General features: G+C 41.5%; 1 non-coding gene and 3 pseudogenes across 1 annotated transcript; 1 reads left to right on the forward strand and 3 right to left on the reverse strand.

Moving 5' to 3' along the window:
- Positions 1-542: 542 nt before the first annotated feature.
- Positions 543-2,673, reverse strand: LOC140690162 (ferritin light chain pseudogene; annotated as a pseudogene).
- A 25-nt stretch (positions 2,674-2,698) lies between these two features.
- LOC140690163 (ferritin light chain pseudogene) lies at positions 2,699-10,948 on the reverse strand (annotated as a pseudogene).
- Positions 10,949-20,217: 9,269 nt separating this feature from the next.
- On the reverse strand, positions 20,218-21,177 carry LOC102531933 (large ribosomal subunit protein eL13 pseudogene; annotated as a pseudogene).
- A 3,168-nt stretch (positions 21,178-24,345) lies between these two features.
- Positions 24,346-24,418, forward strand: TRNAA-UGC (transfer RNA alanine (anticodon UGC)). The gene has a single exon. It is a non-coding gene; the product is annotated as a tRNA-Ala (tRNA).
- The last annotated feature ends 2,296 nt before the right edge of the window (positions 24,419-26,714 follow it).

Raw genomic sequence — 26,714 nt, forward strand, 5'->3', positions numbered from 1 at the left:
AATGAGTGAGCCAGGGTGAATTAGAAGGACTGAGACAAGATGCAGTCAGAATGAAGTAAAGCTTCATGGAAGGGAAGGAGTGTGAACAGACTTGGAGATGTGAAAAGACAATATTTAAGAAAAAGCCATCATTCTAGAAAGATTGACTCACTATGAGGGAAAACATGAAAGAAAAAAAAAAAAGCCAAGCATGGAGGCACATCCTCAGAGGAGAGGGAGTGCATTTAGACCCATGTGCAACTGTACAAATTGTGGTGTGGCTTTATTGAAAGTGCTAAGAATAAACTCTGTTTACAAAACAAAACAAAACAAAACAAAAAAAACCAGAAAAGCCAAGCAGTGTACAAAATCTAAAGTTTTCTTTTTCCTTTTATTGTCAAATTTCTGGACATAAAAAAGATTGGGAATTACTATATATGCTAGCACAAAAAAATAAATTGAGAAAGAAATGTCTGCTTTCTTTTTAATTGCTTGGTTTGGAAGGTCCGAGAGAAACATGGCAGTTTGAAAACAGATGTTTGTATCTGCTGCCTCATAAATCCCTACGACAAAGATACTAAAAGGGGGAAAAAAGAGGCAGAAAACTATAAGAACAAAGGGAAAAGAAATCATAATGGACAAGATATTTTGACAAAATGTTGGAAGCTGGAAAGCAGATGGCCAAGTATTAACTGATTTAGTGGTGCTGAGAGAGCTGACTCCCCCCCCCCGCCAGAGGTGGAGAGGAAACATGACAAGGACCAAGTTGGCTCCCACCACAAGCCACAGGACTTCAAATCAGAGAGACATGAAGTTCTTCTGTGAATGGGAGTATAGGATGGGGGTGAAGTTGGGAGAATTGGTTGCAGGTTTTACAAGGAACAATTAGACCCTCAGATCTTATCCTCCAACCTGCGCATCCAGGCCCAGCCTCAGGTGGGCAAAGCATGCCACACTGAACATCTACATACCGAACAAGGATCACTGATGTGGGAAAAAGCCTTCGGGCTGCCAGACAGAGGTAAAAGTAAGAAAACAGAAAAAAAAAAAAAAAAAAAAAGAACTGAGAGGAAACAGACAACGTATAGACTGTGAAAAACCTCAGACCTTCAGAAACACACTAGAAGATCTTTCATTCATGGAACAAGGACAGGGGGCTCTCAACAGGAACCCAGAGGACAAGAAACTCTTGGAAATTAAAAATATGATAGGAAAAAAGAACAGTTGGAAGAGGAGAAGATGAAGTTGAGGAAATTACCTAGAAAGTAGAACAAGATGACAAATATGTGGAAAATGAGAAAGAAGAAAATTAAAAGTTGAATCTAGGAGCCCCCAAATCCAATAATGGATTACAGGTTCCTCCTCCCCCCAACTTTACCTCATTGGCACCCTTTCCCAGAAAGGGTTATCTAGAAATTTGGGGGTATAGCTTATTTATAGTTTCCTTGGTGAGAATAGGAATCAACAATGGGGGGGAAGGCTAGGGGGAGGATCTGCTACAAACTTTGTAAAACTATGAGAGTTTCAAAAGTTTTTATTTTGAAATATTCTAAACCAAACAAAAAGTTGTAAAAATGGTACAGTGTTCCCATATATATTCATCCCATTTCCCCCAATGATAATGTCTTCCATAACCATAGACCATAGTCAAAACCAGGTGATTGATAACTGTTACAGTACTGTTAATGCTATGTGACTTTGAAAATCATGTTCAAAAAATCATATTATTTTGTTTTCAATAAGCATTTAAAAAAGAAAGGTCTAGGGCTTACTTTACTCTTAAATGTGTAAGGTTGCATCAACCATTCTCTTCTCATTTTAAAAAGCTCCCTGCTATCTGCTTTGTGTCTGTTTTCTGTTCAGGATGTTACTCCTGTTCCTCCTTCATTGTCATTCTCTTAATTCTTTTTTTTTTATTCCAGATTTAAACTTTTCCCTTTACTGGTCTTTTGTTTTATTGATCAACTCTAGTAGCTTTCAAGCTTCCTGTATGAAGTGTGTGTTTGCATCTTTTCTTTCCTCCTGCAAAAAGCTTAATTGTTTCCATTTGGTTCCAGGCTTGGGCGAGGACTCCAGGGCGGTTCAGAAGCTGCCTAGTGGCTGCAGAGAGAGGCTTCAGACGGAAGCCCTGACCCCAGAGGGGACCCTCAAAGGCTTCTGGATTCCGGAGGCTCCTAGCGGTGCTTGTTGGGGAGCCTCTGGGAGCGGGGCTTGCGCGGCCGAGCTTGGGCTCCAGCCGGCCTGCTCGCCAGCCAGCCTGCGCAGTTCACTCAGGTGGTCGTCCATCTTCCTGATGGGTTTCACCTCCTCATCCAGGAAGTGGCTCTGCAGGAAGTCACAGCGGGGGGAGTCTGCCCGGGCAGAACCCAGGGCATGCACATCCAAGAGGATCTGATTCGGCTTCTTCTCCGTGAGCATGGCCTGGGTTTCACGTCTCTGGACGGCTTCTGCACGTTCTGGAAGAGGGCGCGGCCACCATGCTGGCTTGCGTTTTCCAGAGGTGCCGGGCGCCCTGGCGCTTCTCCTCGGCCAACTGGCAGGAAAAGTGGCCTGCGCCCTCCGGAGCCACATCGCCCTGGTGGAAAAAGAAGCCCAGAGAGTGGTAAGTACAAGGGGCCCGCAGATGCGTGTGGGCCCTGAGGTTGACGGCGGCCACCACCTGGTGGAAAAATTCTGAATAATTTGGGAGCTCATGGTTGCTGAGTATAAGGAACTAAGGTTAAAAGATGGTGTTGGCTGGTCTTGCAGGCTGAGGGTAGCAGAGTGGTTGGTTCTGCAGGTTGTGACTGGAAAAACGGTTGGAGGGCGGTGGAGGCCGGAGCTGGGGCGTCCCTGTGTCTGTTCTGTCCAAATACTGTTGAAGCAGCAGACAGACCCATGGGGCCGCCCAGCACACTGACAGGGCTGCTGTTTATCTTTATTCATTGGTGTTCCTACATTTTTAGAAGTATGTTGTGTAGTTCTTTCTCCTGGTTTCTTGAGTTGAAGTCCTGTTTACTTTAAGTCTTGTATTAGCAAAGTTCTCGCAGGAAACAGGATTGTTGGAAGAGTTTGTTGGAAAAAAGTCCTTACAAAGGTGTGAGCACATATACCTTCCGAGGCCTGAGGAGAGAGAAATGTAGTGACCCCTGAGGGGGGATCTGGGCGATCTCCCGCACCTCTGTCCTGACACCTGCCAGTGCCAGCAACACTGGAGGTGAAGAGCTCTCTGGTATGTCCACAGGCCGTTTTCTCCTTGTCCAAGCAGCATGGAGAAGGCCGTAGTGACTATGGAAAGGTCATTGGAAAGTATTTGGCATACTTTTTTCTAATAAAGTCATCTAAGCCTATGATGTTTCTCTGAATATTACTTTCACCACATTCTTAATTTTAGGCTAGTTTACAATTTCCTCCTTGAAAATACCTTTTGGGAACAGCAGGTTAAAATTCCAAAAAGAGTTTTTTTGAAGAGGTACACCTTTTGGTTGACCCAATTTTAGTGTATTATGGCCCATGATTGTGGCTTGTGTAAATTTCTAATTTGAGTTCATTGAATTTTTTCACTGGCCTAATTAATATATGGCTCATATTCGGAAATATTCCATGAGTGTCTGAAAAGAATGTGTATTTTTGTTGTTGTTGTTGTTGGGTGAAAAAAATCTGTGTCTATGAATTCAACTCTGTTAGTTGAATTGTGTTTTTTAATAATTTGCGTCTGTATTTTTTTGTATGTATTTGATCTGTTGATTTTTGAGTGATAGCTCCAAATCTCCCACTATGTTATGGGTTGTCAATAACTCTTTGCTATCAGGTTTTACTTTTATATATTTTGAATCTGTGTTACTAGGCACATAAAGGTTTCTGGCCGTTACATATTAGTGGTGGATCACACACCTTTTATGAATATAAAATATTCCTCTTGTCCCTTTTATTACTTTTAGCCTTGGTTCTGAATTTGATAATATTATTACTATATCTGCTTTCTTTTTATGAGCATCTTCCTGATAGGTCTATTTTCCCCATTCTTTATTTCCTTTTTTTCCCCTTTTATTATTTTGCTTTCATCTTTTATTACACTTTTAAATGAGAGAGAAAAAACATTGAGTCTGATACTGATTTCTGCCATTTTTGTGAGCAGTTCCCAAATGGTGTTAATAGAATTTTGTTCTTTTTTTGCTTTCTGTTCAGATAGCTCTGTTCTGGATTTTACCTGGAACCTCCATTCTCCGAGGGAGGGTCAGTGAGGGGGTCTGAGAGGCAGGGCAGTGCACTGGTGGCTGAAGTCCTTTGGGTGGAAGGGGGAGCTGTGATACCCAGAATTCTAGGACAGTTTAACTGGACTGAACAATGCTTGTTTTGATAAGCTCACTTTTACATGTTTGTTACTGTTTTTAGTTTTGAATCCCATGCTGATTTGAGTTTTCACAAGTGAAAAATCATACATAAAAATCCACATTTGGGTCCCCTTTTATGATTTTATAATGTCCAACATGGACATCAAGTGAAATTTAGACAATAATTATAAGTCGATTAGAAGTGTGTCTATAAACAGGCCAAAAATTATATATATATATTTTTTACATTTTTTATTGATTCATAATCATTTTACAGTGTTGTGTCAAATTCCAGTGTTCAGCACAATTTTTCAGTCATTCAGGCCAAAAATTATATTCACATCTATCAACTCAAGCTATAAACAGGATAAAATCATCTGCATTCTTCCAATTCAGTCAAATGGATATTTCTCTTTACTGTATTATTAAAAGAGCTGATGGGGGTAGGGTATAGCTCAGTGGTAGGATACATACTTAGCATGCATGAGGTCCTGGGTTCAATCCTCAGTGCCTCCATTAAAACAAACAAACAATAAATAAACCTAATTACCATCCTCCCCCACCACACACACAAAAAGATCGTTTTATTTCTGTTAGTGTACTTCCCATACTCAGCAGCACTTGTCTTTGCACAAGAGGAGTTAGGTGGTCTGGCTTTATGACAGGTGCTTGAATAACTTTCTGTGATTTGCTATGCAGTGTTTTTGGCATATTCTCTCAAATTCCAAATTGTATCTTTCTTTTCCCTTTGTTTTGGGAAATGTCTCTTCATTTGAGACATTTTCCTTTTTCCTTTCCCATTTTTAAAATCACAACCCCTATACTGGAAAACATTCATTCTTCTGTCTTACTGAGCAATTTAGTTTATGGAACAAGAAATTCCAAATTACTGAAAATATTTTGCCTAAAAGACAGAGTTGCTAAACTTTATTTGAAGTAGTTTGGTGGAGATTATAATGAAGTCTTTTTGGGGGCTTGGGGCAGAAGTTTTGAGAGAATTTGTGATCTTGACCATTTTTTCATCAATCATCTGGTACACATTTCTAGTTAGGTTTCCCTGCGGTGACCCTGAGCAAACATTAGGTACTCATGCAAAAGGCTTATTACTAGAGATTGATTTGTTGATTTTTAAAATGCCTCTTAGAATAAGAATCCCCATTAAATTTCATATTGGAAAAGGGAGCAATATGTGACTGACATCACTAGAACGTCTGCGTGCTTGCATACATGACAGTTTTTTTTTTTTTCTTGTCCGCCATGTTGGCCGCGCTCCCGCCGCCGCCGCCCGCCGCTCCCCCCCCCACCGCCGCTTCCCCCCCACCGCCGCGCCCCGCGCCCCGCGCCCGCCGCCCGCCGCGCCCGCCGCGCCCCGCGCCCCGCTGAGCAACCGGAGAGCGCCGAAGCCTCGTGCCGACCCCGCCTCCCTGCGCGCCGCCCCATAACAGTTTTTTGTAGTCATTATATTGAACATGTCTCATTTTGAGAGTATGATCTTGAGTTGTCATTGCTTTAGAAAACATGGACTGGTTAGGACGTCCATTAATGTCCTAGAACAAATGCTACAGCGGAATCCCCAAGAGAGAGAGGGATTTTACTGGTCTCCGGACACAGGAATCCATTTGTTGGAGCATATACTGAGTGTGATGAGCTGTAAAATGAAGTTCATTTCAGTTCCAGACCAAACTAGGTGAAAGATTGAGCAACTGGATAAGATGAAGGCTACATATTCTTCAGAGGGAAAAATCACTACATTTTTTCAGACATTGTTGCACGCGTTTTTGGGTTTATCTCACAAGGACAGGTAGAGCAATAAAGAGGAACACAGCCTAAGTAGGAGCTCCAGATCAGTGTTTAGGAAGCTGTCATTGTGAAATCTTTAACTTCAGGTTGTCCTTCATGCACGGTAGTAGAAGAAAAGAGGACAATGCCTTATTGCTAAAAGCATCCTTCTGTAAGTGAAAAAGCTGTTAATACCGTTCTTGGGAGTTCTGAAAATTTTAAAACAGAAGAATTGGAGTTTCCTATCTTCCATTTGGGGCCCTGATTATCCAAGCAGGAACACTATCACCTTTTTGTTTCACGCTTACTACTTGGAGTCAATTTGCAGTTTGGGGGTATTTTTCTGGATGTGGTTCTCTTTAAGTTATTGATAGTTTTTCTGTTATTTGCTATGGCAAGTTTCCCCTGCTATTTACTGTTGCCCTGCTGTTTTTAAAGACAACAGTCACACTCTGAAAAGCAATGCCCACATTTTAATTTTACTTCCCGCCCCCCACTCAGTCATAATTGTTTTGTAAGCTGAGTATTAGCCTTACAAAGCTGCCCAGTATGGTAATTAGGCTTGGAGATATTTAAGCTGTTGTATTGAAAATTCTACTTGCTTTTACAAATTGAGGGACTTATCTCCCATTTTCTGACAGACAACTACTATAGTATTTAAGAGCACAGACGTTAGAAACAGATATAATTAATTGTATAATTTGGGGCAACAAACTGAGCTCAGTTTCTTATTTGTAAAATAAGGATAATTCCTAACACAAGCTTTTTGTGTGGATTAAATAAGATGTTTTCTAAATACTTAGAATGCTATCTGGTTCAAATATAGTAGCATCTTTTTCACTAATTGTATGATTGATATTATTTAAGTTCTTTCGAAAAAGAGGGTTTTGGTTTTTTTCCCCCAAGGAAAAACTCATATTTATTAAAGTTCTTTGAAGCAAAAAATGAGCATTGCATTTTATACAAATAAAAAGACTTCAGTGCATTTAGTTTTTTAAAAAAATTTAAACACCCTGACTAAAATTTTACCTTCAAAAAACAATATTTTATGTGCCAGGCCCTGTTCTAAATGCTTTACGGTGGCTTTTATTATCATCCCATTGTACAGATGAGGAAACTGAAAGGCAGAGAGAAGAGTAATTTGCCCAAATGTAGGGAAGAGCTGTGAGTCATCTTATACAGGCATCCCACTGCAGGGACCTTTTAGTTTTTAATTTTTAAAATTTTTGACTAGGTTTAAAAATAAAATAGAGTATATATAATAAAAAATACACAGTGAAATGTCTTCCCACTTCCCGTGAGCGTCTCCCACTCTTATGAGCAGCCGCTGTTACTTGCTTCTAAGGGTGTCTGTCCAGAGTGTCTTTCTGCATGTGAAGTAAATACAGACGTTATGTCTTATTCTCCACATTTTCTATATAAACTTACCTCATTTATCAACATATCTTCAAAACCTTTTCCAGTCAGAACCTAGAGAACCTTCTTATTCTTTTTCAGAGCCACGTAACACTCCGTTGTATGGATACACTGCAGTTTATTTAGTCTGTCGCCTGTTGATAGACTATTTCTGATTTTTGCTATCATAATTAAGGCTGCAGTGGACACCTGAATGGTCTTGCCCATCTTCCTTTTGCTTGTGTGCAAGGGCAGTTGGGTGCATGCTAGGTGTGTTTAAATACTATTTGCACGTGTAATATTGACAGATGTTGCCAAATTGCAGTCCAAAGAGGGCTGTACCAGTTTACACTCCCCTTGAGGGGGTGCCGTTCCCTCCTAGCTTTGCCAACCAAGCCTGTTACCCAGCTTATGGAGTTTTGCTATTATCTGATGGGTGAGAAATGGTATCTCAGAGTAGTTTTAATTTGTGTCTCTTATGTGTATGATCTTAACTCCTGCATCGTGTGGCCGCCAGGGATACTCAGGGGCTCTGGTTGAAGAGAATCATTTTTATCCTCCCTTTCTAGCATTTCATTTGAAATATATGGACTCCAAGTTATTGCTTCTATTATTTTGGCCAAAAAAGGATGTCACAGTCCCTGGTCTCATGTAAACTTTTAGAGATAAAATAAATTGGATGTTGGGTTTGCCACCGAAGAGCCAAGAGGAAGGGAGCTAAGTCGCAGGCCCAGGCCAGTGACCACAAGTGTTTGAGTCCAGGAGTGTGGCTTTTTGGCTGATGGTCTTTTGACCTTGATAACCTTTCTCAGTAACCTGCTGAATGATAGTTTACAGATGTATTGAATAACAAGGCTGGAATGCAAATGGCATTCAGCTGTATATATTCCACTTGAATGTTTAATTATGATTTATCTACATAAATTCTTTAGATTTGAATAAAATCCCTCCTGAAGTGTCCCCTTCAGGGATCATGGTTTTGTGCAGCCAAGCCACTCCAAATAAATATATATTCTTTGTACATTTCATTATACCTTTAAGATATGTCCCTTATGTACCCTCTCCCAGCAGACTGCCTCATTTAAACCCCTCCTGTATGGAGAAATCAAAACCTGCCATTGCTTGGACGTCTAAACACACCCATCGAAGAGTCACTCAGATGAAGCTTCAACTCCACCTTCTGTGACATCCTGCTCCATCCTTCTGGTGCTTACACTGTTAAAAAATTCTTCTTCGTACTTAGTTGAAATGTACCTTCCAATGGGCTTCCATCTGTTGGTGCCATACAGAACCAGTGGAATCTCTAATGAAAAACCACTTTTCCCGTGTGTTGGAGACTGTATTGTGTTTTTCCTGAGATTTTTATTGGCTTCTCCACCCTTTACACCTTCAACCATTTTTCAAATGGCATTAAGTCATCAGAACTGTTGAGGAGAAGCATGTCCATTTGTGGAAAGGATGAGAGAGACTTGAATTTGCATCAGTGTTTCTTCATTTATTTATTAAACATATTGACATGCCTGTCCCCTTCTTAGGTGCTTAGGAAAGTCCCAGGAATGACTGCCCCTGCCCTCCAGGAATTTATAATTCAAATGCAATACTATTTATACACAGGTATAGAATACAGCTGCAGCCTAACTCAGAGCAGGATGTGATTAATTGTCCAGATATTGCTACATGAAGGAATGAGTAGTTATGGGGAAGCAGGATCTGAGGCTGTGGACTGGAGAATTGTGGAAGGCCTTACTTAAGGAAGCAAATTGACTTCAGCAAGCTGGACTTTAAAGGTTGCATTTGTGCATGTGGCAGAGAAAACAAATGGCATTTCAGGTAGGCTGACGTCAGATAAATGGGCTCTTTGAAGTTCTGAGACCCCTTTTTCCCCAGTAACCATCCTACAACAGAGCTTTTCTCTTGTTTTTCCAAAATTTTCCAGTATTTCTCCCTTGCCCTCAAGATAAAAGCCTGAATTCCTCATCTTGGAAATTAAAAATATGATAGGAAAAAAATAGAACAGTTGGAAGAGGAGAAGATGAAGTTGAGGAAATTAACCTAGAAAGTAGAACAAGATGACAAATATGTGGAAAATGAGAAAGAAGAAAATTAAAAGTTGAATCTAGGAGCCCCCAAATCCAATAATGGATTACAGGTTCCTCCTCCCCCCAACTTTACCTCATTGGCACCCTTTCCCAGAAAGGGTTATCTAGAAATTTGGGGGTATAGCTTATTTATAGTTTCCTTGGTGAGAATAGGAATCAACAATGGGGAAGGTTAGGGCGAGGATCTGCTACAAACTTTGTAAAACTATGAGAGTTTCAAAAGTTTTTATTTTGAAATATTCGAAACCAAACAAAAAGTTGTAAAAATGGTACAGAGTGTTCCCATATATATTCATCCCATTTCCCCAATGATAACATCTTCCATAACCATAGACCATAGTCAAAACCAGGTGATTGATACTGTTACAGTACTGTTAATGCTATGTGACTTTGAAAATCATGTTCAAAAACTCATATTTTGTTTTCAATAAGCATTTAAAAAAGAAAGGTCTAGGGTTTACTTTACTCTTAAACGTGTAAGGTTGCATCAACCATTCTCTTCTCATTTTAAAAAGCTCCCTGCTATCTGCTTTGTGTCTGTTTTCTGTTCAGGATGTTACTCCTGTTCCTCCTTCATTGTCATTCTCTTAATTCTTTTTTTTTTATTCCAGATTTAAACTTTTCCCTTTACTGGTCTTTTGTTTTATTGATCAACTCTAGTAGCTTTCAAGCTTCCAGTATGAAGTGTGTGTTTGTATCTTTTCTTTCCTCCTGCAAAAAGCTTAATTGTTTCCATTTGGTTTAAGGCTTGGGCGAGGACTCCAGGGCGGTTCAGAAGCTGCCTAGTGGCTGCAGAGAGAGGCTTCAGACGGAAGCCCTGACCCCAGAGGGGACCCTCAAAGGCTTCTGGATTCCGGAGGCTCCTAGCGGTGCTTGTTGGGGAGCCTCTGGGAGCGGGGCTCGCGCGGCCGAGCTTGGGCTCCAGCCGGCCTGCTCGCCAGCCAGCCTGCGCAGTTCACTCAGGTGGTCGTCCATCTTCCTGGTGGGTTTCACCTCCTCATCCAGGAAGTGGCTCTGCAAGAAGTCACAGCGGTGGGGGTCTGCCCGGGCAGAACCCAGGGCATGCACATCCAAGAGGATCTGATTCGGCTTCTTCTCCGTGAGCATGGCCTGGGTTTCACGTCTCTGGACGGCTTCTGCACGTTCTGGAAGAGGGCGCGGCCACCATGCTGGCTTGCGTTTTCCAGAGGTGCCGGGCGCCCTGGCGCTTCTCCTCGGCCAACTGGCAGGAAAAGTGGCCTGCGCCCTCCGGAGCCACATCGCCCTGGTGGAAAAAGAAGCCCAGAGAGTGGTAAGTACAAGGGGCCCGCAGATGCGTGTGGGCCCTGAGGTTGACGGCGGCCACCACCTGGTGGAAAAATTCTGAATAATTTGGGAGCTCATGGTTGCTGAGTATAAGGAGCTAAGTTTAAAAGATGGTGTTGGCTGGTCTTGCAGGCTGAGGGTAGCAGAGTGGTTGGTTCTGCAGGTTGTGACTGGAAAAACGGTTGGAGGGCGGTCGGAGGCCGGAGCTGGGGCGTCCCTGTGTCTGTTCTGTCCAAATACTGTTGAAGCAGAAGACAGACCCATGGGGCCGCCCAGCACACTGCCAGAGCTGCTGTGTATCTTTATTCCTTTATTCAGGGAAAAAGGGGTCCCCAGTTTCCACCATCCCACTTTCTGCACATGTCAGCTTAGGATGTAGTGAGAGGCGGCCCGGGCAGAGAGGAGGTGGTCCATAAAGTTGGTGTTGGATGGTGAGTGTAGGTTTGGGATCAGACAGGTCTAGGATGTGGGCCCAGTTTCTGTTCTAGGTTCCGTAGAAAATGGAGCCTGAGGCAAGGCTTACATGCTGGCCCTTTACTAGAAATGGAATCCCAGGGCCTCAAGAGTGAGGGAAAATGAAGGAGGGGAAGGGTGGGAAGAAAAAAGAAGGTGGTGTGTGTCTAGATCCCTGTTTTATGAAGTCCCAGAGCCTCGGCCACAGGAATTCTCCAGAAAGACTGTACAGAAGCAACATGTCTTAGAAGACCCCTCAGGAGGGGAAATGCGGAGGGTCCTGCTCTGCTGCCTATGGGAAGTTGTGAGAGGGACCAGGGAGTCTGGTGACCTCAGGCGGAGCAGGTGGCCAAGGACTCCAGGGTCAGGCATGGCAAAGGTGAGCTGAGAGCGGCTGGGAGTTACATCCTCTTGGATCCTCTTCTTTTTGTTGTCTTTCCCTATCTTTGAAGTAGGAATGGTATCTGCCTTTTAGGATAGTGTGGAAATTAAATAAAACAATGATAATAATGATGACAAGTGACATAATGGAAACATTCACGGAGCTTTGCTCCAGGCATGGTGCTAAGCACTTTGCATTAATTACCATATCTCACCTATAATCCTGGAGGTCATATCAGGTTTTATTCATTAACAGATGAGATAAAGGTCATACAGCCAGTGGGTGGCAGAGCCCAGGTGTGACTCTAAGTTTGAGTGACTGAAGAATGGGAACACAGAAATGACTAGTACACTTTGTTCCCATTGGTTCATTCATTCACTCACTCATTCTTTCACCCAATATTTGTTGCGAACCTGCTGTGTGTCATGCATGTTCCAGGTGCTTGGGACACATGAGTGAACAAAACCAAGATCCTTACTCTCTTGGGGCTAAATTCCAGTGATGGGGAGCTGGTGGAACATTCACCAGGGAAGAGAAGTGATGGATGAGGAGATGTAATATGTCAGGCCACAAGAAGTGGTATGGAGTAAAGGGAAGTCAAGCAGTGTTGGGGAGATGGGTGTAGACATGGTAATTGGACGAAGGGTGGTCAGGGGAGGACCAGCAGTTAAGGTAAGGGAGTCTTGGGTGGATATCTTGGGAGGAGCCTTCCTGTCTGAGGAGTGGGCAGTTTAAAAGTCTTAAGGGAAAAATCTGTCAGTGATGGAGGGACAGCAGGGGGCCAGGCTGACTGGAGCGGAGGAGGGAGGGCAGTAGGGTAAGGGAGTGTGGGGAGTGAGGGTGGGAGGTTGCAGACCACACAGTCTTGAAGGATTAGGAGGGTCTTGGAAGGGTTTAGCTTATACTCTGAGTACTGCGTATTCTATTACAATGCCATCTAATGTAAAATCACTAACTACACGTATCACAATTGCACATATTACAATTGCAGTCTTTTCATTCTGGCTTCTGTCCTCAGCACAACAGGAATCTGCTCTTGCTAAGATCCCTAATGAACCCCTAATCAGCAAATGCGCTTACACTTTTAACATCTTAATCAGCTCTGTTGCATTTGGTTTCTACTTGACGCTGAGACAAACATATTTCTTTATACCAAAGATGCTCTGTGTAACCCATTAAATGTAATTCGATCATAAGTTGTGCTCCTGTGTTGAAAATTTCTAAGTGTGTTATGAGAGTCAAATTGAGGAAACACTGTGTAGGTGAAGACTTTGCAGATCAAAGTAGCGTTCTCGACCCCAGACACGGGTGGGTTCAAGCTTCATATTAACTGTGTAGGCAAGTTACTAAATATTTTTGAACTTCATTTTTCTCATCTTTCAAAAGATTATTGTGAGTCGCTTATTGTTATACCCATTCTGCAAATGGGCAAACAAATCCAGAGACATAAAGGAACCATCTTCGTATCCCTCCCCTGAACGAAGACAAACATTTCTCTGCTCCTGTGACAATTGTGGAACTTAACAATCACGTAGGCTTCCACGGAGGGCCATCCCAGCTCTGCAGAGGGGGGCCAAGGCAGTAGCAGCTCATAGGACCAGGATTCTCCTCTTTGAAACCCTGGAGTCTCACAACTCTATAACATTGTGACTCTAATAATTTTGCATGGCCTAGAAAATTTAAAAGCAGGTGTAGCCAAATGTCCATCTTAGCTATTTTAAAAGTAATGCAATATTTGAATACCTATAAAACTTCTAGTTTTGACTGATACATCATGTTGTTGCATCCTTAAGACTAGGAGAATTTATGTTAATGAACCTGGAATGCATTATAGATTATAAATTATGAAATAATTACGAAGTGGGGGAAAAGCAGAAATTAAGAAACAGGAAAATGAAAGAAAAGCTGACACATAAGTAAAATCAAGATACGGTTATTTGGAAAAAACCAACAAATAGTCAAGTCTGATCAAGATACAAGGAAAGAGAAAATACCAATAAAAACCATTAGAAGTAGGAAAGGTAATATAACCACAAGTCCTAAAAAGATGAAATATAAGACAGTATTTATTTTTTTGAAATATACTTTATTTATTTTTATTGAAGTATAGTCAGTTACAATGTGCCAATTTCTGGTGTACAGCATCATATCCCAGTCATACATATATACATATCATCATTTTCATATTCTTTTTCACTAAAGGTTATTACAAGATATTGAATATAGTTTCTGTCCTATACAGAAGAAATTTGTTTTTTAAATCTATTTTTATATATAGTAGTTAATATCTTCACGTCTTGAACTCCCAAATCTATTCCTTCCCATCCTCTTTCCCCTGGTAACCATAAGATTGTTTACTACGCCTGTGAGTCTATTTCTGTTTTGTAGATGAGTTTATTAGTAGAGTTTTTTTTAACATTTTTTATTGATTTATAATCATTTTACAATGTTGTGTCAAATTCCAGTGTTCAGCACAATTTTTCAGTCATTCGTGGACATATACACACTCATTGTCACTTTTTTTTCTCTGTGAGTTATCATAACATTTTGTGTATATTTCCCTGTGCTATACAGTGTAATCTTGTTTATCTATTCTACAGTTTTGAAATCCCAGTCTATCCCTTCCCACCCTCCACCCCCATAAGACAGTATTTAAATATAATATTTAAACAGTAAAATTTAAAATATAATAATAAATCTGAAAATATGTACCAACAAATGTAAAAATATTCTATACACAATGGAATATTACCCAGCCATTAAAAAGAATAAAATTCTGCCATTTGCAGCAACATGGATAGACCTTGAGGGTATTATAAGTAGTGAATTAAGTCAGACAGAGAAAGACAAATACTGTATGTTATCACTTATATGTGGAATCAAAAAAAAAAAGAATGAATATAACAAAACAGAAACAGACTCACAGATACAGAGAACAAGCTAGTGGTTATCACTGGGGAGAGGGAAGGGGGAGGGGCAGGGTAGGGGTAGGGGTTTAGGAGACTGTATAATGTATAAAAATTTTGAATCACTATGTTGTACATCTGAAATTAATATATTTTAAATCAAATATATCTCAATATAAATGAGTTATACATTCTTTAAAAAGTATCAAGTGGAAACAACATTAATGACAATACTCATCATTATCCATTTAAGAATTCATTAGTAAGATCTTTTTTAATGTTTGGAAAATTTATATCTTTTTTTCTTTTTGAACATTATGTTTCACTTACTCCACAGATTCTTCTATTATATATTTTTATATTTAAATCATTTTATTAAGATTTCTTTCATATGCTTCTCTCACAGGGGAACGTGGAAGTAAATAAATTTTCCATGAAACATAAAATTTTAATTTTGTTTCATTTCCTGTGACCATGAGGCAGTTAAATAGTAACAAATTATTCTGCATTGAGTTATCATTATAATTATTTGTTGATAATTGCTATAAATAAGTATGCTACATATTTTGATAAATAATTATTTAAGATAAAAAATAAGCTTACTGAAAATGAAGCTTTTATTGACGTGAATTATAATTAAACTTTCTCCATGTACTTAATGAAAGAGAAAGATAAAAACTAAAAACAAATTGGTCTAGCAGTTAGCATATAATTTCAAGTTAATAGGAAGAAGATACTAAACATTTTATAAGATAAAATAAGATGAAAATTGACTATAATTGACAAATGTCATGGTCTGATTTGATAATTTTTATCTTTAAAAATAACACTGAAAGAAATCACATAAAAGCTTTGAGGGTTTATACAGCATTTTTTTTTTTTTATATAATTTGGTAGTTTCAGAAGAAAAATCTTCTGGTAGTTTCAGAAGAAATTTGGTAGTTTCAGAAGAAAAATTCCAATCACATTTAAAAGGAATCAGTTTTACTAATCCATATTGTTTCATTTATTTAAAGGCATCCCCACTCCCAGCGCATGGTGTTGAGTCCTAGGATGGAGAATAAGTTAAAAAAGTAATTGTGTTTAAATGATCAAATGTCTTCCTGATGCTTCCTTTCTTTTTCTCTTGGGACTGTCTCAGGAATGAAGCATTCTTTGACAAGTGATCAGGGAAGAAGCAAAGTCAAATAGAAAAGGCCCTAATCCCACCATTTACTCTGCCATAGATTTAAAATCAAAATACAAATAATAATAATAATAATAACAACAACAACAACAACAACAACAACAACAACAACAACAACAACAACATCATCAAATCAAACTACCCAATGCTGACGAAAATACTACATTTCTAAGGCTCTGCTTCTCTTTAATAGAGGTATGATTAGATAGAAGATAAGGAAATGCAGGTGACTTAAAAGAGGTGTCCTTTTTGGGGCCCTGGGAGGGCTTTACATCCTGGAGCAATCACTAAAGTTATTTTGGATTGAGTGAGAGGGACATTTTTCGTTTGTCAAGCTGTTCGAAAGCTGGGTAACAATGGAAGTAAAGGATCTGGAAAATAATTCCTTTGGGACCATCCAAGGTCATAGAATTTCTGGAAAGGCTTTGAGTACCCCAGGGTTACCGCAGTCTCCAGTTTGTAAACTTGGCCATGAGAGGGGCCCATTGGAGGCAGAAATTTCCGTGCCCCTGGGAATCTCCACCTCCATTTGCTTGGGGCCACAGAGAGATTGACTCTTATTTTAAAAATGTAGCAAACCAGTGCTGAGAGGAGTTTGGATTTGCCTAAGGTCACAAGTTGCTAATAACAGAGCCAGCATTTGGGATTCCCTTGATAAAGGCAGGAAAGTATAAGCAGTTTCAACAATGAAGGGTAAAGTGGGAGGCTGGGAGTGGGAAAAACTTAAAAATCAAGAATTAGGCAGGGGATTTATAAACTGAAGTCCAGAGTAGGAGGTCATTGAAGAATTTTAAACAATGACTCTGGATTGGTGTGTTAGATTGTTCCGATGGTCCCAGGACAGTGGCGCTGAGGTGGATGTAAGGCTGGAAGTGGGGGGAACATTTGGAAGGAGGGTGGGGGTGGTAGGCAGGTCTTATTTGTGAGTTACTCTGACAAGGGCCATCTTTGCCTGAAGCAGCTGTGCACTGAGCTTTGTACCTGGAAGAGTAACTCGGAGCTGTTGATTTAAAACCTAATTACCCGTCTCAGCATCACCACTCTATGAAGAGCTTTTCTATTTCTTCTTCAAAGTTGAAAGATCTTTGTGCATTCTGCAGAATATGAAGGAAGGACCTAGGCTTTAGAAATCCACTTTTGAGTTTCAGAGGGTGGCAAAGCTTCCTTGGGTATCGACAGAAGTCATAGGCTTAATAGGAGTCACAGTTTCTTAAGAAAGAAACATGGAGCACGCTTCTGTGTCTGGTTTTTTGCTGGCAATTCAAATACATCTTTACCATTAATCTTATATTCTTTTTGAAAAAACTAATACTCTCTCATTCTTAAAATCATGTAGTATACCTTATGCTTACACAATGTTATCTGTCAGTTGTATCTCAATAAAGCTGGATAGGAGGAAGAAAGGACAGTGTCACTGGTAATTTTACATTGCTTACAGTTTGCAATGATAATATTTTTGATATTAAATTATAAAAAACATACTATCAAAACTAATTTTGCTAGCTAATCTAATTAATTTTTAATTTTTTCAATGTGGCTACTAGAAAACTTAAAACGTACTTTTGAATAGTGCTGGTCTAGGATATTGGGATCTTCTCCTTAATGTTGGAGAACTCCATTCTGAGTCTGGGTTTGGGGAAGAGGAGTTTCTTGTTCCATTTTTTGTGATTTTCTTTCGGAGAAGGACTGACTGAATCATCGTTATCACATCATATTCTTTTTTCTGGCCATGAGCATCACTTACCCAGTATCCTGAATAATGGAGGCCCTATGTTCTTAATGCGAAGTCCCCAAATAGTGCCAACAAATCGTGCTGTTGCAGCGAGTAAAGTTATGACTGGAGAGCGTGTATAGTCTTCATAGGACTATTATTGTATTACTGTCTTCCAACCTGGTTGGTATTAAAAAGTGATATTAGGTTTAAAAAAAAGGATGGTTAAAAAAAAAAAACAGTAAAATTGCCTCCTTAGTTTGCCCTTGCACAGTTTAGCATCAGTGCCTTATTGATCAGAATTAGGAAGTTAATAAGGTTGGGGCTAATTAATCAGAAGGGTAGGGACTGGAACTGCACTGCAAGGCTTAATCAAGTCATCAAAGCTCTCAAGCCATGAAGAAGGTAATTAAAGGAAAAGGATGCCTGTTAGACAGTAACAGGAGGCCAGGAGAGAGCAGGAGCAAGATAGAGAACCTCCATTTTCTTTTGTACACTTTTCTGATATAAATCAGACCCAACGGCCAGAGCACCACTGCTCGGCTTCCTATCAGAGAGTTAAGGTGAATGAATTTATAAATCACCTCACTGGGTAATTTACTTGCCCTAGCACAAATGTCAGTGAAACTGTTCTTATTTATAACAAACTTCGTCTTTGCTGCCGAATTCTGCAGAAATGAATTCCTTGGGATAACCTGCTGTGGTCATTCATGGCTATGGCAATTTTGGTTGATAATATAATAATTCAGTAGTTGATTATTCAACAGATAACTGAGTACCTCTGCTTCTGAACATTGCACCAAACACTAGTGTGGACCTTGCAGACTGCAGAGCAGTGTGTTCAGGTAGATTATGTTGTACGGCAAACGTTGGAGATTCTAACTCATGAACCTCCCTTGTTCTGCCCCTGCACACCTCCGCCCACCCCAACACTTCACTGTACTGTCTGAAACTCAAGTGGGAAAGGAACAGGGGCCGTGTAGGGAGGAGACTGAGAGGAGAAAGATGCGAAGGACAGGAGGGTGCATGAAAGTAAAGGCAGAGGTCCTTGTGTGTGATCTACACATCACTGCGTGTGGATTGGACTCTCTCGGCCTGGGGAGGTGGACCCAACTCAAAACAAGCTGAGGTTTGCAGCCATTTAAACCGGGTCTGATCTTACAGCTTAAGGAGGGTGTCAGCAAAGCACTGCTGCATTTTGGGGGCTTTCTCAGGACCCTAAGGGAAGAGTCCTTTGTATTTAGGAACCAGAAACCTAGTGTCCTTGTCACGAGCATCACAGGGGAGTGGGGCGACCAGAAGCCGGATCACAGTAGGAGGGGGAGTGTAAATCGTCTTTTTCTCGTCCTCCCGTTTCTTCTCTAGAAACTCCCTCTTCCCTCTCCTTTCTTTCAGGACCTCTAGCATCTGGGTGGGCTCATCGAGCTAATTAACATCTGAATGTTCCTTCTTTTTCCTGCCCTCTCGAATCTCTGATTCCTTGAGTTCCTCTAGTGCTTACTGTCTCATTGAAGTGTGAATGTGAAGTGTCTAAATTAATTCATCTACTCAGTGTAATGGAATTTCCCCAGGTTAGCTCGGAAACTTTGAAAATAAATAAAAGGAATGAAGGAGTCCTCTATCCTTTTTCTTTTTTTTTTACATTACTTTTTTTTTGTGGGGGGAAGTAATTAGGTTTATTTAATTTATTTCTTAGTGGAGGCACTGGGGATTGAACCCAGGACCTCGTGCATGCTAAGCATGCGCTCTGCCACTGAGCTGTACCCATCTCCCTGGGGAGTCTTACCCTAAACAGATATCAAAATGTTTTATAAAACTACAGTAAGGGTGACAGTTTCTTTAGTATTGACACATGAATATGTAGATCAGCAGAGCAGAATAGAGTACAGAAAAAGAGCAAAACTCTCTTGAGAACTTAGTACGGTATAGGAGAAATGGTGAATTTTTTGGTTTAATTGAACATTGAGGTAAAATACAATTTAGTCATTAAATAATGTCAAGGTCACTAGGATTCTCAACCCCAATTCAATCCCAGATGGAGACATGGATACATACGAGGGTAATCATTACTACTTTATTTGTAACTGAAAAAGATTGGGGGGCTATAGCTCAAGTGGGAGAGTGCGTGTTTGCATGCAAGAGGCCCTGGGTTCAATCCCCAGGTACCTCCTCTAAAAATAAATAAATAAACCTAATTATCCCCCCCGCAAAAAAACCTAAAAAAAAAAAAAAGAAAAAGAAAAAGATAATCTGTTGTAGGGTTAAATCATTTGTAGCACCTGAGGAATACTAGGCTGTCTGAAAGGAAAAAGGTGTGCTCTATCGAATATTTCCAAGAGAGATTGCTGCGTTTGAAAAGGAGGGTGCAGAGGTGTCTGGCACACCTTTTGTCACTGTATGTGTACACACACACAGACATATGTCTAGCGTGCAAGGAAATATGCTAGCAGGATATTTTAAAAACTTAACAGTGCTGGAGTGAGATATACTTCTTACATGCACCCACTTTTACAGTTTGAACTTTTTAAATAAAAACTAGTTTAAAATATATGAAAGTGGTTTAATTATTTCTAATGACTTCTGGAGCAACTTTTGAATAATTTGATGAGATTTGAGGATGAGAGTAGGACCAGAGTTTGAATCCAGGCTAAATCTTTGACAAGCTAGGTGGCTTATGGGCAAATATCTTTTCTCAGTACAATTTTTTTTTATCACAATCTACCAACAGCACTTTATTTTTTCTTTTCAACATCCTGTTCTGCCGTTTCCTTGGCCCTTTTTGCCCGGAAGCCAAAGAGCCGGGCGTTGGCCCGGGCCATGCGGAGGCTGGCAAACGCCTTGAAGTTCTTCTCCTCTGTGATGACTCTGGCCTCTTCCTTGTAGACATTCCGTATGGGCATGACTGGTCCTGTCAGCTGGGCGGCCAGCTTGAGCTCCTCGTCAGAGCTGTCTCCCTTCTTGGGGGCTGAGGGCTTCCTGGGGAAGAGGATGAGCTTGGAGCGGTACTCTTTCAGCCGCTGCACGTTGGTCTGCAGGGACTCCGTGCACTTGGTCCGCCGCCTCGGGTCCACCGAGATCCCGATGGTCCGGGCCACTTTGTGGATGCCGGCCACCCTCAGCTCCTCCAGGCTGAAGCCCCGGCCAGCGCGCACCTTCGTGTGGTACCAGACCGTGGGGCATCTCACCACCGGCCGGAGCGGGCCGGGCGCGGGGCGCGGGTCGCGGGGCGATGCGGCGCGGGTCGCGGGGCGATGCGGCGCGGGGCTCGGGGCGATGCGGCGCGGGGCTCGGGGCGATGCGGCGCGGGGCTCGGGGCGATGCAGCGCGGGGCTCGGGGCGATGCGATGCGGCGCGGGGCGATGCGGCGCGGGGCTCGGGGCGATGCAGCGCGGGGCTCGGGACGATGCGATGCGGCGCGGGGCGATGCGGCGCGGGGCGATGCAGCGCGGGGCGATGCGGCGCGGGGCTCGGGGCGATGCGGCGCGGGGTGATGCAGCGCGCCTTGGCCTGCTGGGCCTTGCGTCTGCGGATCTTGCACGCGGGCTGGTTGAACCACGTGGCCACGCGCCGCTGCCAGCCCTTGTGGAAGTGGGGCTTCAGGATCATGCCATTCCGGCTGGGCGCCGTGGCTGCGGCTGACCGGCCTCCTGCGAGGGCGTACAGCCGGGGAAAGCAGTACAATTATTTGTTTGTTTATTAATGGAGGTACTGGGGATTGAACCTAGGATCTCGTGCATGCTAAACGTGTGCTCTACCACTGAGCTATACCCCCACAATTTTTCTTTAATAGGAATAATAACCGCTAACTTTCAGATTTTTTTTTTGAAGGTAAAATACCTTCCTGTGTACGCATGTACAAATCATAGCATAATGCCTGGCATTTAATATGTGCTGATTAAGTGCAAATTCCCTCCATTTTAAATAACTCAGGGATCTATCTTCTTCTTGACCTCATTTCAAAGATTTCGTCCTGATAGGCTTTGAACTTTATCCTCTGGAATCAGAAAATAAATCTAGACCCTCCCCCAGTTGCTCTTTCTCAATCTCTCATCTCTTGCTTGTCTTTGCTTCTTTCCTGGCCTGGCTTGGATTTCATGGGAACTCTCTAACCATGCTCCTGCCAAGTCCCTTTACCCTGTGTCCTTTTGTCACATTGTCCCCAGGCAAAACCCAAACACTGGATCCTTCTGGTTCTGCTTTCTACAGTCCTCTCCCCGGGCTGCTGGAGAGAAGGTACCCGAAGGCTACTTAGAGTTTGCTGTCACCAGCTACAGGTGAATCCTCAGCGTTGCCTGGCAATTCCTTCTTTGCCCTGGTGGGATTTCCCACTCATCACTGTGATTATTTCAAGCCTCTACTTTCCTAAAACTTCTGAGGCTTCTCATGGTGTCAGCAAATTTGCTTGATCTCCAATTTCACTGAGAAAGTGGAAGCCATCAGAAGAGAATGCCTTCAAGTTCTGTCCCACTCCATGCTGAAGTGACGTTCTGCACTCATTCTGTCTGTCCTCCTGCCCTTAAGGAAAAAGGGAAGATGTGCCCTTTATTCTGTCAAAAATGCTTCGCTTAGACTTCTGTGTGGGTTCCTCCCTCCTTAGAATCAATGGCTTCTCCCTCCCTCCTTCACCTAAGAAATTCTCTAATTCCCCTATCTCAAATGACAAAGAGGACAATAAAATTATCAGCATTATTATCAATAGCCTCCTCACCATCAACAAATCCAAACCCTCCCTCCAAACCACAACAAAACAACAGACTCAAAGCTCTCCCAAGACTCTCTTCCTTCTCCAGCTGTCACCACTCCCTTCCCTTTCAGGACCACATGTTTGAAAGAAGTTTGCACACTTATCATCCACTTCCACACCTCCCACCTCTCCCCCTGCCACCTGGTTTTTGCTCCCTCCACTCCACTCGAAAGGCTTGACAAAAAGACTTGAGGTTTTTCTGGTTGTTAAAACCAGTGGACTCTTCCCTCATCCATCAATGGTTGTTTCAGCAGCGCTGGCTTCTCTGGATGGAACATTTTCGTCATCTTCCCTTGATTGCAGAAACCATCTTGTGGTTTTCTTTCCATCACCCCGACAGGGCTTCTTCAGTCTCCTTTACAAGCCTCACTTCCTCGGTCCTTCCCTTGAAGGTGGCATCCCGCAGAACGGTGTCCTGCCTGCTACCCCCCTTCCTACTGCACAACCCTCTCGAGGACAGTGTCTCCAGCTCAATGGCTTCTAACGCTATTTGCTAAGTGAGTCTCTCATTTATACCTGAAGCCTAAGTCTCTGGAACTTCAGAACCATGTGCATCTGACCACTCATTCATGAAACAGCATTGATGGGTTATGTGCCTGGGAGCATAAGAGGCAAATGAGGTTTAACTCCACTGTTCCTTCTTTAAAGTAAACGTTCAAAATCTTAATCCTATTTCCCTTTAGATATCATCTTTTTTGGGGAGCTCTATTGTGCCCATCATTGGGCACAACTATTTAGTCAAATATATCCAAGACAAAGTCTAAATCTATGTGTGAATTTTCCATCCATCTCCTTCCTAAGCTAGTCAGTCACCAAGATCTTTTTAACCACTTGAATCTTTCTCTTTCTCTTTAAAATAGCTCTTGAATTCTGCAACTTTCCACTTCTTTATATTTCAGCGTCACTTCCATAATATGGGCCATGTCACCTCTAACTATTCACCCATCTCTAGTTTTGTGCCTTTCCAATGCATTCATGCCTCTCTCTGAACAATCTTTCTAAAATGTAAGTCTGTTCATGCCCCCTTTTGTGCTTTAATCATCAGTGGCTCCCTGTTGCTCAGCATAAAGTCTGCACTCTGAATCAGGACGTGACTTAGAAGCTCTCGCAAGGTCTGGGAGCTACTTCTCTCTCCAGGCTCATGTTTTCCTGCTCCCGCAGTTCCTGGATGGATGCGCCACACTTTCTCTTGGCTCCACTTCACACACGTATTCCTTCTACATGTAATACTTTTGTATGCCCCTCTCTGCTCTATTCCTGGTCTGGTAACTACTACTCAGCCTTTATGTCTCAGCATGGACACTGTTTCCTCTAGAAAATCTTCCCTAATCCTTTGTGTTTGAGTTTGGGTACTTAAAGGCGGCAGAATGGCATGGTTAGGAACATGAACTCCAGTTATGACTGCCTGGGCTAGAGTCTTGACTTGGTTGCCTCCTTTGTGACCTTAATCAAGTGACTTAACCTCTTTGTGCCTCAGTTCCTCATGGGCAAAGTGGTACCTTCCTCACAGGGTTATTAATGAGGGTTAAGTGAATTAAGAATCTGTAAAGCCCATCACAGAGTAAATACGACATGAATATTAGCTGCCATTTTCCTATATGTCCCCACTGTGGCAATTAAAACATGTTGTCACTCCTGCTTTGTAAGTTTGTATTCCATGCTGTGACAGCATAGGACAACCTGGGACCATGTCTGTCATGTTCACTGTTGCCATCTCCAGTACTGAGCTCAGTGCGTAGCATTAACTGAGCCGGTTTCTAAGCGCTGCACACGTAATGCATCTATCTTGTAAGGTAGCCACTCTTATTGTCCCATTTTACAGATGAAGAAACCATACCACAGGAAGTGAAGTGATTTGCTCATGTTGACTACAGAGTCAGTAAGGCAGGGCCAGGATCTTACCCCATTCTGTGTGTTTCCCAAGCCCATGTTCTCAACTATAACACTCTGCCACATAGAAGGTACCACAAATCGATATTATTGAGTAAGTGGCTGGCTGAATTTCTGTGGGAGTTTTCTTAGCAAGCTTCTTGTATCTCACTGGCCCCAACTAAGGCTACTCTTCTAGGAGGAGAACAAAAAATAAGCAAGGGGAGGGTATAGCTCAAGTGGTAGAGTGCATGCTTTGCATGCATGAGGTCCTGGGTTCAATCCCCAGTAACTTCTCTAAGAATAAATAAGCCTAATTACTGCTCCCCACCCTGCCAAAATAAAATAATTAAATAATACAATAATAAATAACAAAATAATAATAATCAGCACTGTAGCCTCCATTTCATGGCTCTCTTCTCCTCAGTTCTCTGTCCAACTGAGCTGGTCAGGCTGGTGCAGCCAAGCATTCAATGAGGAGTCTATGACGGGGAAAAACTCTTATGTAGGAGAAAATGGCTTTGTTGGAAGTTGGGTCATAAATATTAAATACAAGTCTTTTATATCTGATACCTGCCTCATGGAGAGCTTTCATAATTTCTAATTCTCAGTGATACAGTTAAGTTTCCATTTAGATTCAGTCCAATTTGCTTTGAATTAAGAATCAAAACCCAAAATTATATGCCAGTTATTTTAAACTTTTTTTGCAGTCGTTTCAAACTTGGTGAAAAATTTTGAGAAAAGTACAGAGAACTCCCCTGTACCCTTGACCAATGAGAGTCACCAATTTGTACAAAAAAACCCCCAAAAAACAAAAAAAAAACAAGTTTATTAATCACCTAAATTTTTTTCCATACATTTTTATTAGAAGTGCCTGCAAGCTAGTATATGACATGCAGTAATATCTAATTCAGAACAAAGTATATATATTTTTACATTACCTTTTTTATGTCAGTTTTTCGTGGTTGTTCATAATGAGAACCTCTATTTCCAGGTGTTATAGCATATGAAAAATTTTGAGAAGTACTGCCCCTAATTTAAGGCGTCCCCTGTTGAAAATGCCCCAGGAATTATTAAAGTGAGGAGTATATTTTCCTGAACCTTCATCTCAGTGGGACTTGAAAGTGTTGTTCTAGCTCTAGTCTATGAAAATTAAAGTGCTCTTTCAAAAATTCCCCTTTGCTGTAGTTAACTGGCCACTCTCTTACTATTCTTCCTCAATTGATATACTGTTGGCCCTCCATATCTGTGAATTCCTCATCTGCAGATTCAACCAACCACAGATCCAAAAAAAAGAAAAATTCCAGAAAGTTTCAAAAAGCAAAACTTGAATTTGTCACTTACTGGCAACTGTTTCCATATCATTTACAAGGTATTAGGTATTGTCAGTCATCTAAAGATGATTTAAAGTATATGGGAGCATCTGTGTATATGCAGATATTATGCTATTTTACATAAGGGACTTGAGCATCTGTGGATTTTGTTATGGGAGCCGGGATGGTTCCTGGAACCAATGTCCCTCCACCCCCACAGATATGAGGGAAGACTGTAATGATAAGTGCATGAGTTTGGAAGTCAGACAAACTTGGAACTGAATTACAACTGTTGCTTACTAGAGGTAGAACTTGTTCTTCAAGGCTTGCCTGGAGTCCTTACTTGTAAAGTAGCTGACCACACTGGGTTACTACAAGAATGAAAGGAGATCATCTAAGCAAAGTGCCTGGAACATCATAGGTTTTTGATAAAACTCAGTGCTTAAATGATCTGTAGATTGTTACGAAACTAACATTGGAGGGATTATAAGGAGCTGAGCCTTGAAGAATGCCTTTGATTCCATCACCTCAGTTGTGTTTCCATTCCCCTACCCCCTCCCTTCTTCTCCCATGTGCTATGCTAATCATGGTGTAGCAATCATTAGCATCGTATTAGCTACTGTTAAACTGAGTTTTTGTTAACTTTTTTCTAAGTGCTTTACATGTTCTAATTCTAACAATCCTACGTGGTATATACTTTTATTATCTTCATTTTACAAATGAGGAGACCGAGGGCTTTGGAGATTTTGTAACTTGCAGGGGATTACACAGTTTATCACCTAATCACACCACTATACTGATCATACATGTATTTATGCTGAAGACCCTGAAGAAAAGAGTTCAACAATGCTCAATATATTTTCTTAAAAGAATAGGCAAGTGGCTAGTACATTTTTAGAATGAGGTATAATTTACATACTATAAAATTTACTACAGTAAGTGCACAGTTAAATGACTTGTAATAAATTTACATTGTGCTACCAATCCCACAATCCAGTTTTAGACTATTCCTATCACCCCAAAAAGTTCCCACCTGCTCTTTTGCAATCGGCCGCCACTCTTACCGTCAGACACAGCTGACCACTGATCCACTTTCTTTCTCTATAGGTAATTTTCTGTTTTTCGAAATTTCATAAAAGTAGGTAGTATATACATCATACAATATGTCTCTGGCTTCTTTTCCTGGGTGTCGTGTATTTGAGGTGCATCTATGTCGTTTCAAGTATCAACAGTTTGTTCCTTTTCATGCTGAAGAATACTCCACTGTATGGATATACAGC

This window comes from Vicugna pacos, chromosome 29, assembly GCF_048564905.1.
Source record: "Vicugna pacos chromosome 29, VicPac4, whole genome shotgun sequence".
Classification (NCBI taxonomy): Eukaryota; Metazoa; Chordata; class Mammalia; order Artiodactyla; family Camelidae; genus Vicugna; species Vicugna pacos.